Below are 21,346 nucleotides of genomic sequence, written 5' to 3' on the forward strand. Positions count from 1 at the left end.
GTCTCTAGAGATCCAACCAGTCCATTCTAAAGATCAGTCCTGGGTGTTCATTGGAAGGACTGATGTTAAAGCTGAAACTGCAATACTTTGGCCACCTCATGCAACGAGTTGATTCACTGGAAAAGACTCTGATGCTGGGAAAGGTTGGGGGAAGGAGGAGAAGGGGATGACAGAGAATGAGATGGCTGGATGGCATCACCGACTCTGTGGACATGAGTTTGAGTGACAGGAGTTGGTGATGGACAGGGAGGCCTGGTGTGCTGTGATTCATGGGGTCGCGGAGAGTCGGACACAACTGAGCGACTGAACTGAACTGAACTGAAGGTTCCCAGAGAGACTTTTCACAATACTCCTTTCCCTTCACTTCTACAACTAGCACACACGTGAACTTGACCTTGCTCTTTCCGCTGTTAAGATAGTGAGCTCCTAGTGCCAGCAGAACAGGTTGTTCTTCTGATACCAGAGACAGGCAGGGGGTCCTTGGTCTTGAGTAAGGGTCTCTGTCTTCTGTCGCAGACCTACCATGCATTGCTGCCTCTTGGCATCTCCCCTGTTTTATCTGCTATGAGTCTCTACCAATAGGGACCCATATTTACATTTTTTCTCCACTTTCCCTCTAATACACAGGGTTCAGACAATAATGACTTTCAAAGTTCAAATTAAAAATCTGGGTCACACTCAACACCTCTGGAGTCATTTAGCTCTGAACAGGGGCACAAGCATGGCCCAACAAACTGCTCCAACCTAATGAATCTTTTAAAAGGCAAAAAACCAAAGCAACAACAACAACGGCAATTACAAAAAAAAAACTTGAAGTTAATACTCTTGTTTCCAAAGCACAGAGAGAGAGACAGACCACATGATTGTGGAGGGACAAGATTCAACTTCCTAGCGACCAAAAACTGCAGGGAGAGAGATCTGCCAACCATCCCCTCGTGCAACCTCTCTAAAAGCAAATATCCAGGGTCCCAGGAGCCAAGGGACACTTTGAGTACATGGACATGCTGGCTGACATGGAGAAAAGGGTGCAATAAAATAATGTGGGACACACTGTTTGCCTTTAAGTCCAGGAGGACCCACCCCACCTCCCCTGCTTCTTGAAGTCCTTTCAGAGAAAGCAGTGAGGCGTGCCATTCACTGGGTGGCTACTAATTTTAGGCGCTAGAGACAACTGCTTCTACTGCTCACGGTGCCCAGATGTCTTTTTGACAAAGTCAGACGCAACCAGTCATCAAGGGGGAGAAAACCATCACAGAATAGAATGGACCCGGCCTCTGGACTTTGCCCAAGAGGTGGGTCTGCCTGAGACAACCAGATATCTACTTCCAAACTGGCTGGCGGCTTCTTTGTCTGAGAGCATTCATCTGGAAAACAGCCGAGTCTCTGCTTCCCTATTTTTCTCTACAAAGAGCTAAAAAGTCAAGGGCCTCGAAAAAGCAGAGGGCCTTGAGAAAAGCCATCATCAATATCGAATTTTATTAAATAGCAGAAACATAGATGTCCAGACCTGACAGAAAAAATCTCCAGAGTAGTGTTATTCCAAGCAAATAGAATGATTTCTTTGAGACTCATTCTGCATTGGCAAAAGAAAAATTCTTCTCATATATTATCATGAAAGTTAAATTAGGTCATGATTAAAAGCACTGGACTCAAAGCTTTACACAGTATTGACGGTTTAATTTTTATTATACACATGTACTCATTAACCCCTGCATTTATGTATAGTGAATATTATGAAATAGCTTCAATACAGATAAATTGACACATGTTTGTTCCCCCAGAAAGGGAGAAGGGTGTCCACAGAAGCTCCTGAGGATTTTAAAACTGAAATTGTTGACTCAGTCTCAAATGTCTACCTCTGAAGTTTGATGCCTTTTTCACATTTCCCACTTCAAAGTAGCGCTTTAAATATATTTGGGTGACACAAGCAACCATCGCTGTTCTGCCGCTTTGAACCCTAGTGTGTTGACCCTTGTGACAGTTATGATACCATCGCATCATATCATCATTGTGAATGGCACAGAATTCTCAGTGTGCCACCGTGTAAAGAACTGCCCTTCATTGAAAACTAACCTAGCAATAATTAGATTGTAGTGATGGCACCCCACTCCAGTACTCTTGCCTGGAAAATCCCATGGACGGAAGAGCCTGGTAGGCTGCAGTCCATGGGGTCGTGAACAGTCGGACACGACTGAGCGACTTCACTTTCACTTTCCACTTTCATGCATTGGATAAGGAAATGGCAACCCACTCCAGTGTTCTTGCCTGGAGAATCCCAGGGACGGGGAGCCTGATGGGCTGCCATCTATGGGATCGCAGAGAGTTGGACACAACTCAAGTGACTTAGCAGCAGCAGCAGATGCAGCAATATTTTACCCAAACATCCTAATCACCAAAAAGCAGATGGATCAATAAAATCAGCAAATGAAGATAAGTCACATTCTAGGCAGAGGAAGCAGCATATGCATAGGCTAAGAATATAGACCACAGGATGAGAGTATAGACCATAGGGTGAGAGTATAGACCACAGGGTGAGAGTATAGACCGTAGGATGAGAGTATAGACCACAGGATGAGAGTATAGACCACAGGATGAGAGTATAGACCATAGGGTGAGAGTATAGACCACAGGATGAGAGTATAGACCACAGGATGAGAGTATAGACCATAGGGTGAGAGTATAGACCGTAGGATGAGAGTATAGACTGTAGGATGAGAGTATAGACAGTAGGATGAGAGTATAGACCACAGGATGAGAGTATAGACCACAGGATGAGAATATAGACCACAGGATGAGAGTATAGACCATAGGGTGAGAGTATAGACCGTAGGATGAGAGTATAGACCGTAGGATGAGAGTATAGACCATAGGGTGAGAGTATAGACCACAGGATGAGAGTATAGACCGTAGGGTGAGAATATAGACCACAGGATGAGAGTATAGAACATAGGGTGAGAGTATAGACCATAGGGTGAGAGTATAGACCACAGGATGAGAGTATAGACCGTAGGATGAGAGTATAGACCGTAGGATGAGAGTATAGACCGTAGGATGAGTATATAGACCGTAGGGTGAGAGTATAGACCACAGGATGAGAGTATAGACCACAGGATGTGAGTATAGACCATAGGGTGAGAGTATAGACCATAGGGTGAGAGTATAGACCGTAGGATGAGAGTATAGACCGTAGGATGAGAGTATAGACCGTAGGATGAGAGTATAGACCACAGGATGAGAGTATAGACCACAGGATGAGAGTATAGACCACAGGATGAGAGTATAGACCACAGGATGAGAGTATAGACCGTAGGATGAGAGTATAGACCACAGGATGAGAGTATAGACCACAGGATGAGAGTATAGACCACAGGATGAGAGTATAGACCACAGGATGAGAGTATAGACCGTAGGATGAGAGTATAGACCGTAGGATGAGAATATAGACCGTAGGATGAGAATGGTTGATCCCATGCAGCCTGGTTCTAACAGATGACGTGTCCCATCCTTGTCAAGCCATCATCCTTGCTAAGGCATCTGTATCCATTCTTGACAGCATCAGCCTCCCAGTGACATTGTGAATTTGGATGCAGAGAACAATGAGAACATGGCTTAAGACCAGTTTCTTAGGTGAGGGGAGTGGATGTTCTAAAGGGCTGGTGTCTGTATGCTGGTAAGGGCAGAGAAAAGCCTTCCCTGTGGAGTCGGGGGTGCAGATACAGCATCAGTTCTCAGGCTCTGGCAGCAGTCACAACAGATGTGAAGTGTCATCATAGTCTCTTCACCGAAGGAACTGCACACAAAGAACTCACCTCTCCTGACGACTTTCCTTTTGCTGCCTTAAGTGTGGGTGGGGGTAGGGAGTGGCTCTCCACTCTTCTCATTTAGAGTACGCTGAAGGGCAGACTTGTACTGATGCCTTCCCGGAGCCCTGCTGCTGTGAACCAAACCTAAAGGGGTGATGCAGCAGATGGAAAATGCCACCCCCAGAGATACATGTGCAAACTGCAGTGGACACTCCAGGTACCATCAAGTCTCCTGCAGCCACTCACTCTAGTTCCCCACTCATCCTCGCTGTCTCAGACAATGTCCTCCAATCTACACACAGTCATAGCTGCTAGTTCTCAAGGGGGCAAGTCTCAGATATGCTTTTACTCTGGAACCAGCTGTCAAGAAATAAAGATGAGCACTTACTGGGTGCCGAATATATGACTTGAGTTGGATGATTCAGGAGTAGGAGAACCACAGAACACTGGTGTTGGGCTGTATTAGATTTAAACCACAAGCTTAGGTGTCTTTATCTTAAAATGGACCGCAGGATTGTTTTCAGTGATGACGAAAGAGAGGGTAGAGGAGGGAAGCTGTGGGGAGGATAGCAAAAAAGCACAAGAGAAGAGCACAGAGATTATAGTCATCGAGCTCAAAGGCATGAATGTAGAGTCAGACACACTGGCTTTGACTCCGAACTCTGGATTCTCTCACTGATGTGGTTTTCTCGTCCAGGAAAGTCCTGTATTATCCTTCTATCTCAGGGTTCATTAGTCAAATGAATTCTGTGATGATTCAATTTTATAAATTATAAGTAGGGCAGGGAGTAACACACAACAAATGGTTCTGCTTTTAATATCCTTTGAATTTTTTCCATCCGTTGCTCCCAACTGTCCTCTGAAGTTAATATTTTCTCCATCCTTCAAATAAGCACAGTAAAGCTTGGGGCAGATAACTTATTTGGTGGAGTTCACACAACACATTCAGTGTGGGATTTGAACCCTGTTTTCTCTAACTTCAAAACCTTATTCCCTTCATTGGTAACAGGCCACTCTGGGGCTTACATAAGTCAATTGGAAAGTTGTGGATCTTTTTGGAGTTAGACTGAATTTATGTTTTATGTGAAATTACTCTGCTCGGTACAAAGAAGGTGGAATATGAGGTGATTTTCCTATTTCCAAAACTTAAAACAGACAGGCACAGAACTTAAAACGGACATGGCCCAGAGGAGGCTTGGGACAGACAGACACACGGTCCCCATGTTGGCCTCAGAAGGGGCCATTATCCATTCCAAAAGGCTATTTAACAGAGAGTCCTCTTATTCTCAATCTCCCAGGCCTCCTGACCCACTTACACCAGAGAGAAAATTCTTGCCAGACCCTATTCCAGGGTCTGAGTTCCCCAGACAGGATGAGATCATCCTTTGGGGTCTGGTCTGCTTTAAAAAGCTGGACGACATCCTGAACGAATGAGTATGTAAATGAATAAGTGAATGACTCCAAGAGAATCCATGAACAGAGTCTATGTCCAGAAGCCATTTAAGTTCCCACAAGGTGTACTGGTCTGCCACCAAGAGTAAAGTCACCTGCCTGTCAGCTTGGTTCCCGGGCGATCCAGCTGCCTGAGCATGGATTTTCCTTGGCTAGTGAGTTCTTCCATTTATTTCAGTTTTTGTACCTACTTTGGGAGACTATTACAGAGCTCAAGTCTCTCTACAGACTACCTTCTGGGGATGCATATTATTAACTATTATGGAAAGGCTAATGAAATAAAAATGGATCTGAAATTAGAGAATGCAATTTCAAGTCTACACTTGGCTGTATAATGAATAAATAATGTTAACTTCTGTAAAGTCTGTTACCTCATGCAATAAATAAATGTGATCAAAAAGATTACCTATTTTGCATTGCTTTTTTAGAATTGTAAAGGTAGAGGATGAGAAATTTCTTTGTAAATAGATATGTGCTTTAAAATTGTTGATTAATGTTTTATTCACTTAAAATCTTGGGCAATAGGTGACAGCTATACTTTATTTAGTCACTTATTTTCTCAGTAATATTTTGGTCCACACATATTATTGAGGAATTGTCATGAGACCGGATTAAGCCTGAAAAGAACTTTAAAGTGTTTCTGAAAACATGCCAGTAATTTTACTACCCTGGACTGTGACATCATGGCAGGCAGGGCAATCTGATGCACTGTTTCCACTCTTTGCCCTTGTCCCAACCTTAGCTCACAGCAATATGCCTGTCACGTAAGTGGTATTGAGGATACATCAGATCAGTCAAGTGTTTTGAAGGTGGAATATCAAATACCTCTAGTTTGGTCCCCTCAATTCATAATCCACATCATTGCCAAAGGGATGTCTCTAAATGTAAATCAGATACATCTGTTCTTTAGTTAAAACACTCCAAAGCTTTTCCATACTCTGAGGTGGAAGTTCAGATGTCTTAGTCTAGTATCACACTGCTAACCTTCTAATCCAAATAGAACCTCCCTTGCCCAGCATAAATGTTTCTGCACAGTAACACTGTTCCTAAATACCAAGCCGTTAGACAGTCCCCGATCTTATCTTACACACACACACACACACACACACACACAGATTTGTTATAAGGAATTGTGTTGTGATTATGGAGATTAAAAAATTTCAGGACTTCTGTAAGCTGGAGACTCAGGGAAGATGATGGTATAGGTTCAGTCGGAGTCTGAGGGCCTGAGAAATGTGAGAGCTGATAGGGTAAGTTCCATTCTGAAAACCAGCCAGCATACTTGAAACCCAAGAAGAGCTGATGTTCTGGCAGGAAGGTAATGATGTCCTAGCTCAAGGCAGGCAGGCAGGAGGAGTTTCCTCTTACTCAGGCCTTTTGTTCCATATGTGCCCTTACAAACTATTACATTTTATCTTCTAGTTAAGAGCGTTTATTAATCATTTCAACACATGCACTGAAGGTCTACTGTGTGCTCATCTTTGTTTGGAAGATATATTTATCACTGTATATCTGCCTAGTTCTTAGTTAAGGGCTCTCCAGTGCTCTCCAGAACCTCACTGGGCACATGCTGAGTGTTTGGAGATGAATCAGATGGAGACCCGCTCCTCCAAGCATGGTAGATGCTTAAAAGTATTTGGAGTATAATGCAAGAACTGTCATGATAGAGGCGGAATTGGAGTTAGGATGATAATTCAACTCGTGGATATTTGGACAGAATCCTCAGGACAAGTGACCTGAGGGGCTTCCCTTGAAGTGCTAGGAATCAGACCAAGACACATCATAGGGACTTTGGGGAACTCCAAGCAGAATGCTATTACAGGAACATAAGGAAAAAATTAGAAGTCAGAGGCAATGAGATGAGGAAACGAGTATAAACTGTGCTATAGCGGGCAGGTATGGCAGACTTCTGTGAGCATTTTCTCAGAATCCTCCAACTGTGCCACTGTGAAAAAAGGAATTCTTTTCATGTGTGGGAATGAACTGAAGTGTGTTATCACTTGTCCAAAGGATGTGGTGATCTTATAGTGGAGGAATGAAGAGATGTCAACATTCCTCCCACCTAGCCTTGTTGGAAAATTTTTTTGCCACATTTAGAGATCAGAGAAGAAAAAATCCCCATTTTATGGCAATCCCCGATGAGAAATTAGTTCCGCCCCTGTGTCTTTAGGTTTGTACTTACTTGGTGACTTTCCTTAGATGGTGGGAAAGAGGGGACCATGATAAACTGTCTCTGAGAAATTGAAGAACTGCTTTAGAACACAGAAGTCTAAATAGCTATTTCAAATGATTTCCCTCTATGAAATTACAGAAATGCTGCTTTGTTTTATATTTGTTTTCATTTGGCAGCAGGAGAAACATGGCAGACCATCCAAGGAGATGTACGGAAAGCTGGGCTAGAAGAATGAAGAGAACTTCAAGAGATGGGAAAAGGCAGTCATGCTCTTTGGCCCAAAGCACCAAGGGAAGGACTGTGGAAGCCATCAAGGCTCATGCTTGGCAATTTAGCTCTTCCTTAGATCAAACTCCTGGAACATATTTAATTTTTGAAAGCAACTTGCAAGAAACTTAATCTTCCTGCCAGCAGCTACTTAGAAAAATAAAATATTAAAATTTAGGGCTGGGAGAAATCTGAAAAGTCAGCCAGTCCAATCAGTCTCCTTAGGCAGATACAAAGAATGAAACCGAAAAAGTAGTTTGCTCAAGGTCAAACAGCTTATATTCCAGGTTCCTACCAGGAGCTCTAGGAAGGATAGAAGTCAAGTGGAACTCTCTGAAAGTTTATGTAATATGGTAATTAAATTATATACTCCCTCAAAACAGAAATTGTCTTTAAGTGACTTTTGAGAATGCAATAGCAGGGAAGAAAACAGAGAAAAAGAGGGAGTAGGAGGAGGCTGGGTCAAATTCAAATTTGACCCACCTGGGTCAATTTAAAGTTACTTGAAGGAATTTTTCAAAATAACAGTAGCCAAGACCCATCCCCATTAGAAAGTGAGAGACATTCCATGGTTTGTTAATCCTGTAACAAAACCCCCAGAGAATCCTTCATCTAGCAAATAGGGTGGTCTTGGACATCTCACGGAACTTGTGGTAAGTATTGTTGCTTGGGATAACTGGAATATTTACAGGAACTTTGACCAGCATCAAGGTCTTGGAATGTAGTCTAAACATGCGGAACAAAGGCCTCCCACTGCCACAGAAGACCAGCGATCTGGAGTCAGGAAGCTAGTATTCTGGTCTGTGCCCTGACAGTTGTTCTAAAACTTCAGGTAAGTACCTTCAACCCACATCCCCTCTCCAGAGGCCAGGAATCTGTCTGTAGAATGATGGAGTTTGCTTTGGAGAAACTATTTAAGCATCTTGCTGTTTCACACCATCAGGCATTTATCCAAAGGATTCCCCCTGCCTGGAATATCTCTCTCCTTCATCCCTTCTGTAGAGTGGTCTTCTTGGCTCTTTGGGCACTGCTTCCTTCCAGAAGACTTCGCTATCGGACATCTTCACCGACATCCCTGTTCCAGTCTGAATCAAGAACTCTTCTTTAGGCTCCCACATCACCTTGCACTTACCTTTATCACAACACTTCACAAAATATTCCAGGCATTCAAAAAGCCATTATGACAATTCAAAACTGACCCACCTGGGGTCCGTCCAAATAACTACCACCCAATTAAAAGATGCTTTAAGTCCATTTTTGTCAAGGGATTTAAAAAATAAACAAAACATTTTCCTGAAATGACCTTTGCACCCAGCCTTCTACTCATTATCTTTAAGGCAGTTTAGAACTGAAAGGGAACTTTTCTGAAATCCATAAAACATGGTAATTCAGGGGTATTTCAAACTGTAAATTATCTTTCAATGACTAAAGCAAGAAAAAATTAAAATGAAGCAGTGGAGGAAAAAGGAGAGCAGGAGAGAAAGGAAATATACAGGGACAGTATTTAATTCACTCTAAAAATATTAGCAATAAACCACATGCCTGGTTCACAGTAGATGTGAAATATGCATTTCTAAAAGTGATCTGAACCACAGTCGTAGTTAAGTTACCTAAAATAATGAGGTTATATTAATAATAAAGATCCAGTTTCTCAGAAGCCCAAGATAAAGATCAACCCAAGTGTTCCTTTTCAATACCTTTAAATGGACTCCTTTGCAACATCTCCATGCAAAGCCATGACATCACCGGTGGGGTCTGTGTCATTTATGTGAGCAATGTCTCAATTGTGCTGTTCCCAAACTGTAGCCAAAACAAGCTGTCCTATTCCCCGAGGCAATGGCCAAGGCTTGGAAACCATGAGTGTACACACACATAAATCTCAAGGGGAAGAATCATGTTTAAACCTTTAAAGAACTTGCACATATTTGGACCTTCAAAGTTGTTTGGTTTTATGGTAAACAGGATAGGACTATCCAGAAAAATTTGAGCATTTAGGGAAGAAGATGTGCATGTGTTTGCTTCATGGAAGGTGATGGCATTTTTTGAAGTATTCATAGAGTTATGAAAGAAGACCCAGACATTCACAAGGCTCCTTCTCCAGATGTGAATTCCCATCCGTAAAGAGCATGTTTCATGTCTGCATAGAGTCTCACGGTCCTAGTGAGAGAAACTGCGCCCCATTACAGTTGTGGAAAGTCCCTTGCAGGGGAAAGGAACACGATGCTGAAACTACCTCCCTCAAGCTTCCCCTGGAGACAGAGAGAGAGAGATTGGGAAAGTCAAAAAGGGACTGATCTACCAGAGGCGTTCAAACAATTGTATGTGTGTTTTCCTTTCTTCCTTATATTTGACCATAGTGTATGCTCCCATACTAAAAAGAAGAAACATTACTTTGCCAACAAAGGTCCATCTAGTCAAGGCTATGGTTTTTCCAGTGGTCATGCATGGATGTGAGAGTTGGACTATAAAGAAAGCTGAGTGCTGAGGAATTGATGTTTTTGAACTGTGGTCTTGGAGAAGACGCTTGAGAGTCCCTTGGACTGCAAGGAGATCCAACCAGTCCGTCCTAAAGGAGATCAGTCCTGAGTATGCATTGGAAGGACTGGTGTTGAAGCTGAAACTCTAATACTTTGGCCAGCTTATGTGAAGAGCTGACTCATCTGAAAAGACACTGATGCTGGGAAAGATTGAAGGTGGGATGAGAAGGGGACAACAGAGGATGAGATGGTTGGATGGCATCACCGACTCAATGGACATGAGTTTGAGTGAACTCCGGGAGTTGGTGATGGACAGGGAGGCCTGGTGTGCTGCAGTCCATGGGGTCGCAAAGAGTGGGACACGACTGAGTGACTGAACGACTGAACTGAACTGAACTGATATGCTCCCATTCCTATATGACACCTACCTGCCTACCTGCTTCCCAAGATACAGGCTGAACCACCTGGTGAACATCAAACAGAACCGTTCACCTAAAGTAAGCCTGCAAACAAACATCATATTATGACCCTTGAATATCTTTGTGTTATCATTTGCAACAACTCCTTAGTTTGCTTGTTATGAGCTACTTGTGATTGCCTAAATACTTCATGCCTTGTCAGGACTCATGCTTTTAACTTTTTCATACCCTCTGCAGTAGTGCTTTTTCCTTACTCCCCTGCCTAAAGGACTGTCAGATAAAATACAGGATACCCAGAACAATATGAATTTCAGATAAACAACAACAAATGTTTAGTATAAGTTTGTCCTAAATACTGCATAACATACACTTTCTATCTGCTTGCTAATTCTAGCAATATATCAGCCTAGTTAACGCTTTTTCATCTTTTCAAATGTTTCATTGTCTATGAAAGAAAGAAAGTGAAAGTTTTGGTTGCTCGGTCATGTCCAACACTTTGCAACCCTTTAGACTGTAGCCCACCAGGATCCTCTGTCCATAGGCTTTTCAGGCAAGAACACTGGAGTGGGGTGCCATTCCCTTCTACAGGGGCTCTTCCTGACTCAGGGATCAAACCAACCCAAGGACTGAACCAACCCAGGGACTGAAGTGACTCGGAAATCAAACCTGGGTCTCCTGCATTGCAGGCAGTTTCTTTACTGTCTGAACCACCAGGAAAGCTCTTCGTTGTCCTTGCTGCTTCTCTAATCCTCTCTCCCCTTTCCCATGGAGTTTAGCACTTCATTTTCCTACCTGCCTTGGTTGTCCCTTGTCCAAGTCACCATTATAGTACTTACATGTTGTACTACAGCAGAACTTCTATATCTACCTGAGTCCTTACCTTCTTTTTCTCTTTCCCACTATCACAAGATAAAGTTTCCCTCTACTTTTCAAAGGTCCAATCTTTCCACCTTTGTTGTCCATCCCTTCCTATAACACCCTTTTGTAATAATTCTGTCAACTAGCCCCACATCTGTATTTCCAGCCCAGACTCTTCACTCGAGTTTTACACCTGTATGTAAGGTGGCCTCCTTGACACTTCTGCTTGGCTGTATCACAGGGATTTCAGGCTTTGCACCCGCAAAAGAGACCTGTCTCCCCACTTCTCTCCCTGACCACTGTGTCTGCTGAAACCTATATCCAGTTCCCCACCCTAGTGATGACGCTTCCACTGACAGAGTGATCAGACTAACACCTCCATTTTCCACCCACTCCTACTCATTCTTCAAGCCTTAACCCTGCTATCACTTTCCCAAGGAAAAGCTCCTTTTTGCCATACCAGATTTGGATCCATTCTCTTGTTATTCACTCACCAAGTGTCCTGCACTTCTCTTTCATACTATTTCAGTTCAGTTCAGTTCAGCTCAGTCGCTCAGTCGTGTCCGACTCTCCGTGACCCCATGAATCACAGCACGCCAGGCCTCCCTGTCCATCATCAACTCCCGGAGTACACTCAAACTCATCCACAGAGTCGGTGATGCCATCCAGCCATCTCATTCTCTGTCGTCCCCTTCTCCTCCCGCCCCCAACCTTCCCCAGCATCAGAGTCTTTTCCAGTGAGTCAACTCGTCGCATGAGGTGGCCAAAGTATTGGAGTTTCAGCTTTAGCATCAGTCCTTCCAATGAACACCCAGGATTGATCTCCTTTAGAATGGACTGGTTGGATCTCCTTGCAGTATAAGGAACTCTCAAGAGTCTTCTCCAACACCACAGTTCAAAAGCATCGATTCTTCGGCGATCAGCTTTCTTCACAGTCCAACTCTCACATCCATACATGACCATGGGAAAAACCATTGCCTTGACTAGACGGACCTTGGTTGGCAAAGTAACGTCTCTGCTTTTTAATATACTATCAAGGTTGGTCATAACTTTCCTTCCAAGGAGTAAGCGTCTTTTAATTTCATGGCTGCAATCAGCATCTGCAGTGATTTTGGAGCCCCAAAAAATAAAGTCTGACACTGTTTCTACTGTTTTTCCATCTATTTCCCATGAAGTGATGGGACCAGATGCCATGATCTTTGTTTTCTGAATGTTGAGCTTCAAGCCAACCTTTTCACTCTCCTCTTTCACTTTCATCAAGAGGCTTTTGAGTTCCTCTTCACTTTCTGCCATAAGGGTAGTGTCATCTGCATATCTGATGTTATTTATATTTCTCCCGGCAATCTTGATTCCAGCTTGTGCTTCTTCCAGCCCAGCATTCCTCATGATGTACTCTGCATATAAGTTAAATAAGCAAGGTGACAATATACAACCTTGACATACACCTTTTCCTATTTGGTACCAGTCTGTTGTTCCATGTACAGTTCTGACTGTTGCTTCCTGACCTGCATACAGGTTTCTCAAGAGGCAGGTCAGGTGGTCTGGGATTAGAACAACTCAAATAGCATATTTACTTGACCTGCCATGTATTTCACTTTTTAAGCCCCTGGAAGTGAGGATTATATCTACTCTAGGCATTGCATCCTCATTGCCTGGAACAATGCTTGCCTCAGAGCATGCCCTGTGTCAAATCAGATCAAATAGATTCTTGAATGAATGAGTGACAGTTTACTTGCATTTTTCCTTCCTTATGATGTGTTCTTCACAGATCTGATATTTTTGCTTTGGATATCATAAGGATTAAAACACAGACTTTGGAGTTCAACAGACATGGATTCAAGTCTCATACTACAATTAATGTGACTGTAGTCAGCTTGCTTCCCCTCATTAAACCTCATTTTTTGCATTTGTCTGTGGGAAATAATCATACATACCTCATAAGTTTCTCTGAATAAAATGCATTTTAAACTCTTGACAATATTAGCGCATAGTTCATTAGCTGTGGCTTATCATTCTGATTTTATTATTTATTTTGTTAGAAATCCCTCGACTCTTATGCACAATTCTACTCCATTCTACGTAAAAATGAAACTATACAACCATTATGCCAAATTATTTTAAAATAAAGAAAATGTATATGTGAAAACAAGATCAAACAATGGAAGATATTCATCAAAATATCTTCAGCAAGAGGTGAAGAGAGAAGACTTTTCCTAAAATTGAAGAATTCCCATTCTTTAAAAATTAATAATGTCTCAAGAATGGCGAGTTCAAGGGAAATAAATGATGCAACTTCTCCATAGTAACAACTCACATTTTCCCCATAACTTAAGAAGACTCACTGAAGTAAGATACTGGCCATTTAAGGGCTTATTTGTCTGGAAAAGATGTGCAAAGGGTCACGCTCAATGTTAATTATTTTGGGGGCACGTTGCACTTTTGAAATGCCATGTGCTGTTGAAATTCTCAGAAGCTTTATCAGAGCTACCAGTCCATGTGAGGCCACAGACCCAGTCATAAACACATGAGAAGTTTTATTGCATTTAATATTTCTGAGCTGGCCCAAAGCAACTTTTATTTATGATGGTTTTACGTTCTCACATATGGACTGCACCAGTCTGTGAAAATAAAGTGAGGAGGAAATAAGAAACCCTTAGTCTTATGTCTCCTTTTAAAGAAGAAGAGTTAGATGTAGGTCTCAAAATGGACCACAGTAGAGAACAAGACTTACTGTGTGTTCAGCAAACACATCATGTGCTGAACTGATTGGGAACTTTCACAAATACATCGCTTAACCCATAAGAGAATCCTGAACAACTAATATTCTCATTTAAAGATGGAAAAGCTACAGCTTTTTATTTTTTCCAGGATTCTCTTAAGGATTAAGTGACATATTTATGAAAGTTCCCAACCAGCTCAGTAAAGAACAGACTTTTGGACTCTGTGGGAGAAGGTGAGGGTGGGGTGATTTGAGAGAATGGCACTGAAACATGTATATTATCACATGTGAAACGGATCACCAGTCCAGGTTCAATGCATGAGACATGGTGCTCCAGGCTGCTGCACTGGGATGACCCAGAGGGATGGGATGGGGAGGGAGGTGGGAGGGGGGTTCAGGGTGGGGAACACATGTACACACATGGCTGATTCCTGTCAATATATGAAGTGGCAAAAACCACTACAGTACTGTAAAGTAATTAGCCTCTAATTAAATAAATTATTTATTTAAAGATATGGAAAAGCTACATTTTGAAAAGATTAAGTTCAGTTCAGTTCAGTTCAGTTCAGTTCAGTCGCTCAGTCGTGTCCGACTCTCCGCGACCCCATGAATCACAGCACGCCAGGCCTCCCTCAGGATTGGCTAAATCATTACAGGATCCAGTAAAAAGTGAAAGTGTATGGCTTCTTGTTAAAAAATTATTGGGAATTTCAAGATGGCAGAATGGAGGACATTCAACCAAGGACATGATGTTTCTAAGTGCGGAGTCTTTTGTGACTACATAGGGCACGTGTCCATGAAGCTGGCCCTGGTCAGGCAGCCCATCTGGTGTCACAAAGCCAGTAAAAGTCAAGGGTTAGTATTCAGCCATCTAAAGTTTAAGCCATGATTTTTGCTCCTCTGAAACTCCCAAGTTTGTTAGTCTTTCTCCACCCCTGCCACCTGGTTTACAATGTTTAGCTGTTCACACTGCCCTTGCTCTATTTGACAGAAGAACATCTGAATCTTCAAAATTTGATATTTATTTTCATGTATATGCTTTGCAGGTACATTACTGGCTGAATTGGGCAGTCTCTCAACTTCCTATTTTCACATTGCTCGCTAATTTCCCAAGATGTGTATTCACATCAGGCAGCTCCCCCTGTGTCTTGGGCATGAATCAGAGAATGTTTTTGAGAATTAATCCCCACAGAAGACTTGCCCCTGGAAGGAGACTCTTAGATAGTGATAGCTGATAAAAGACTTGTTGAGACTTGTGGTTGCCAAGGTGGAGGGTGAGTGGAGAAGGAAGGAGGGGGAGTTTGAGATTAGCAGATGCAAGCTAGCATATAGAAGATGTATTAACAACAAGGCCCTACTATACAGCACAGGGAACTATATTCAATATGCTGAGATGAACCAGAATGGAAAAATATGAGAAGAATATACATAGGTATAACTGAGTCACTCTCCTGTATAGCAGAAACTAACACAGCATTATAAATCAACTGGACTTCAATTTAAAAAAAAAAAGACTTGTTGGATGTCAGTCCCAATCAAGAACTACACATCTTTAGTAATTCTAGTGGTTACTTAATCCCATTTTTGTTTTGTGGTAGTCGTTTTGTATTATTTTAATTCCTTGTTGTCACAGGTATACTGAGACAGACAAATCAATAACTAGCCCAAGAAATGTAGTAAATTAATGGCAAATCTGGGACTAGATTTAAAATATTTTAAACTAGAGACATGGGGTTATTTGTAAAAAGTGAACAACTGATATCTAAATCCTCTTTCTCTTGGCTTATAAAACAGATTTTCAAGGGCCAGACACATTTTAAAATTAAAATAACCACTTAAAAAAGAAAAAAATCACTGCACCTTATAGGCAAGACTTCGAGAAGACCAGGTCTTCTGTTCTATGTCTCCTACTGAGCAACACAGAGAGATGCTGGCTGGGTTATCATGGATCAGATGGGCACCCCTCAAAAACTGTGACGTGCTTGCTACTTACATGCTTGAAGTCTTAACTCAGGTGGCGCTTGAATTTTACAGCTTTTCCAAGACAGTCTGGGATGGTGTCTCTGAAATGTTCATTAACTGCTGTTTGGAAAGACTTCAGATGATGCAAAATAAACAGGAACAGAAAAAAAGCAAGCTGTCTTCTCCTGGGAAAAGACAGCCATGCAAACTGCTTGCCACCCACAGGGGACAGTACAGTGCCAGGTGAAGAGTGGCTCACTGGATTTCCAAATATTGGGTCTACTGGGTAAGCAAAAACTGAGGCTCTTTAGGATATGCTTTAGTGTCCTGTGTAGCTACTACTATATTTGGAGAAATGTCTTGCTCCTGATGACTCTACCATAAAATCCTGACTACGTTCTCATGAGCAGCCTTGATATTGGTGAGATAGTATCAGCAGACACACAAGAAGTTTCACGTTGAGTTTCTTGTCAGATGCCAGCTAACTATGAATGTGGAGTGATTATTTGGTAGTATCTAAGTTTGAGTGAACTCCGGGAGTTGGTGATTGACAGGGAGGCCTGGCGTGCTGTGATTCATGGGGTCGCAAAGAGTTGGACACGACTGAGCGACTGAACTGAACTAAACTGAATGATCCATAAAGTCTAGAGTAAAGTTCAGGGATGTAAATCTCCTGGCCAACTTAAGTATCTCATAAATATTTATTTTGCTAATACTATGTCAGTTCATTGGCCAGAATTCAGCTAGACAGTCTCAGAGAATATAGCGTTCATTTCTTTATTATTCCCAGGATTTGATTCAGCTAAGGATTCCCACTACCTCCAGAAAGCGCTCTTCTTGAACTCAGCATTCATCTGTACCATTCACTGGACTCTAATTCAAGACTGGGTTGGAAGGGATGTCCCTGGCATTCCAGAGGTTAAGATTCCATGCTTCCAATGCAAGGAATGCAAGTTTGATCCCTGGTCAGGGAACTAAGATATGTCTCCCAGCAAGAAAAAAAAACAAAAAACAAAACTGAGTTGGGAAATCATCCAGCCCAGTATTTCATGTGAGGTTTGTATAATACTAGTGATACATAAGATGTTTGGGGGCAGTAAATCAGTAGGTTTAAAAAAAAAAAAAGTAAACATTCAACCATACAGTTTGATGACCATTGTGCAGAAGTCATAATCTAAGCCCAGCATTAATCCATTATCACTCTTATTCAGGGGCTTCCCAGTTGACACAATGGTAAAGAATTCACTTGCCAAGGCAGGAGATGCAGGTTTGATCCCTGGGTGGTGAAGGTCCCCTGGAGGAGGGCATAGCAACTGACTCCATTACTCTTGCCTAAAAATCCCATGGACAGAGGAGCCTGGCAGGCTACAGTCCATGGGGTCTCAAAGAGTTGGACATGACCGAGCACACACACACGCGCGCACACACACACACACACACTCTAATTCAGACAACAAAATTGATTCAACATAAAATCTATTAAGATGTGTTATCATACTGATATTAAAGGATAAAAGTAAGCCTCAATAAAGGCAGGAAAATATTCAGTAAAAGTTAACCTCTACTAGTGAATAAAAATGTCAATTTTCAAGAAGCAATAAGAAGTAATAATTTTTTCCTATTGCTCCTTTCAGATTTATTGAGGTATAGTTGACAAAATTGTATCTATTTAAAGTGTACAAACTTGATTATTTGATATGCATATATGTTATGAAGTGATTACAGCAATCCAGTTAATTAACACGTCTATCACCTCAAATAGTTACCGTTTTGTTTGTTGTGGTGAGATGCTTAGATCTGGTTTTTCAACTAATTTCAAGTATATAGTACATTTTCCATCTAGTCAAGGCTATGGTTTTTCCAGTGGTCATGTATGGATGTGAGAGTTGGGCTATAAAGAAAGGTGAGTGCCGAAGAATTGATGCTTTTGAACTGTGGTGCTGGAGAAGACTCTTGAGAGTCCCTTGGACTGCAAGGAGATTCAACCAGTCCATCCTAAAGATCAGTCCTGGGTGTTCATTGGAGGGACTGATGTTGAAGCTGAAACTCCAATACTTTGTCCACCTGATGCGAAGAGCTGACTCATTGGAAAAGACCCTGATGCTGGGAAAGATTGAGGGCAGGAGGAGAAGGGGACGACAGAGGATGAGATGGTTGGATGGTGTCACCAACACGATGGACATGGGTTTGGGTGAACTCTGGGAGTTGGTGATGGACAGGAGGCCTGGAATGCTGCTGTTCGTGGGGTTGCAAAGAGTTGGACACGCCTGAGCGACTGAACTGAACTGAGTACATTTTATTAACTGTAGTCAACACGCTGTGCATTAGATTCCCAGAACTTAATTCATCGAATTACTGCACAGTTTTACCCTGTAATCAATATCTTCTCATTTTCCCCACCTTCACCCTTCACCCTCTGGCATTCTTCTCTATGTTTCCATGAGTCTGGCTTTTTATTTTTTAAATCAGATTACACAAATAAGTGAGATCATACAGTATTTGTCTTTCTCTCCCAGTTTTTTTCACTTAGCATAATGTCCTCCAGTTTCATCCATATCATATATGACAGGATTTCTTCCTTTCTCATCACTGAATAATATTCTATTATATACAAAATATTATTGTAATACATTATATAAGAAAGCTGTATCATATTTTTTTTTATCCGTTCATTCATTGCCAGACACTTTGATTCTTTCCACATCTTGGCTATGGCAGATAATGTGCAATGAACTTGGGCATATAGGTATTTCTTTCAGATACTGATTTGATTTCCTTCAGAAGTATATCCAGAGTGGGACTGCTGGATCATGTAGTAATTCTATTTTTTAATGTTTTGAAAACTGTCCATAATTTTTTTTCTGTAATGACAGTATCAATTCTACATTCTCACCGAGAGTGCACGAGGGTTCCCTTTTCTCCCCATCCTTGCCAACATTTGTCTTTTCTTTTCTTGATTAAAGCTATCTTAACAGGCTTTTGGTGATTTCTCACTGAGGTTTTGATTTTCAAAACTCGCGATGATTTGAATACCTTTTCACGTACTTGTTGGCCATTTGTATGTCTTCTTTAGAAAAAAATATTTATTCAAATCCTGCACATGCTTTTTAATTGTATTATTATTATCTTGCTATTGAATTTCTGAGTTCTTTACGTATTTTGGGAATTCAACCCCTTATCATGTGTAAAAAAGTAAAAGTAAAGTGTTTGTTGCTCAGTCATGTCTGACCCCACAGCCCCATGAACTGTAGCCTGCCAGGCTCCTCTGTCCATGGAATTCTCCAGGCAGAATTATTGAAGTGGTTAGCCATTCCCTTCTCCAGGGGATCTTCCGGACCCAGGGACTAAACCCAGTTCTGCATTGTAGGCAGATTCTTTACTGTCTGACCCACAGGGAAGCACCTAAGTAATGATGCAGGAATCCACAAAAATTATATAGCTACCTTCATGCTTAATGGTACAACATTAAAACAACTTTATCCATGAAACCAAGAACCAGACAGGATACAATGATATACTAGCAAGCCTAGTCATTTCAGAAAGGCAACATTAACTAACTAATTAATCAATTAAACTAATAAATAAGAAATAAAAATGCTCATCACATATTCTATATATGAATCAGAAATAGACAAATATGTTTAAAATTAATAAGAAACTATAAGACATTTGCTTAAGATAAAATTAATAATGATACTCAAGTGTTTTCTTCTCTCAAGAACAGTTAGATAATTCAATTAAAAATATTTTCTAACAACAAATAGATAAGTTGCCTAGAAATGAATCTATCAAATGATGTTTTTGTAGAAATATTTTTAAAAAGAATCTGTAATAAAAGATATTTAAAAGTCCTAAATAAGTTGATCAATATGACATATTCACAGGTAGAAATACTGACTCTTTGCAACCCCATGGACTGTAGCTGTCCTTTGTCCATGGAATTCTCTAGGCAAGAATATTAGAGTGGGTGGCCATTCTCCTTTCCAAGGGATCTTCCTGACCTAGGGATTTAACTTGGGTCTCCCACATTGCAGGCAGATTCTAAGCCACTAGGGAAGCCCCAATAAAGATATTAATTCTCCCCAAATTGACTAGATAAATTTAATGGAATACCAGTCAACATCTCTGCATGATTTTCTCTCTTTTTTGTGGAATTAACAAACTAATTCTAAAATTTATAAAAGGGCTAACAGAAGCTAAGACACTCCTGAAGAAGACAAATGAGAGAGGAACTTGCCTGGGTATATGGTAAGACTTGTTTGAAACCATGTAATTAAATCACTTTAGCCTGTTGCAGGTATAGACACATAAGCTAATGGAAATAGCAGAAAGCTAAGCAACAGGACAGGCATTTATGTAAATAGTTTATGACAAAAACAACATTGCCGAACAATAGAGGAAAATATGGATAATTATTATAATGAATGGGCTTGGCCACTGGTAAAAGAAAAGAACATATTCATTCATACTCCATGTAAAAATCAATTAAAATGTTAAAGTATTAGAAAAGAATATATATATATGTATGATCTTAAAGCATAAAAATATACATAAATACAAATCAGAAATGGAAAGATTGATAAAACTAATTACATTTCAAAATTAAAAATCTGTTTACTAGAAATCATCATAAAGTGAAAAAAAAGCTACAAATTGGAAAACTTATCCATGAAATTTAGCAACAATAAAAAGTGTTAGTATCTAGAATATATACAGTGTAGAAAATGAAGCCACATATCGAAGTGAACAAAGAGGTGGGCAGACGTCATGAAAACAGAAACATGAGTATACTTTTTGAAAAAATGCTCACTCTCATCAGTTATAAAGGAGATGCTCCCAAAACGGCATAAGAGAACAATTCAGTACACTTGAGATTAGTGATAAAAGAGTCTAATAATACTGATTGCTGTTAAGGGTGCAGAGAAACAGCTCTCATATCTGGCTGATGGACTGTAAATTAATCCAACACATTGAAAATAAACTGGCATAACTTACTAAATTTCAAAAATCCTGAATTAAGTGCGATTCCAGCAATATTGATTTTACTAGGAAAAAGTTGTAAAATATCAAATTCCCATAGTCAGTAGAATGGATACATTGTAGCATAGTCATTACATTAGAATACCATACAGCAGAAAGAAAATAAACTACAGTACAAAAAAATCAATGTAGATTCATTTCAAGGTGCAAGATTAATTGAAAACAGTAATTCATGA

The sequence above is a fragment of the Moschus berezovskii genome, chromosome 7, assembly GCF_049115385.1.
Source record: "Moschus berezovskii isolate FMDL1 chromosome 7, NW_MosBer_1.0, whole genome shotgun sequence".
In the NCBI taxonomy this organism is placed as follows: domain Eukaryota; kingdom Metazoa; phylum Chordata; class Mammalia; order Artiodactyla; family Moschidae; genus Moschus; species Moschus berezovskii.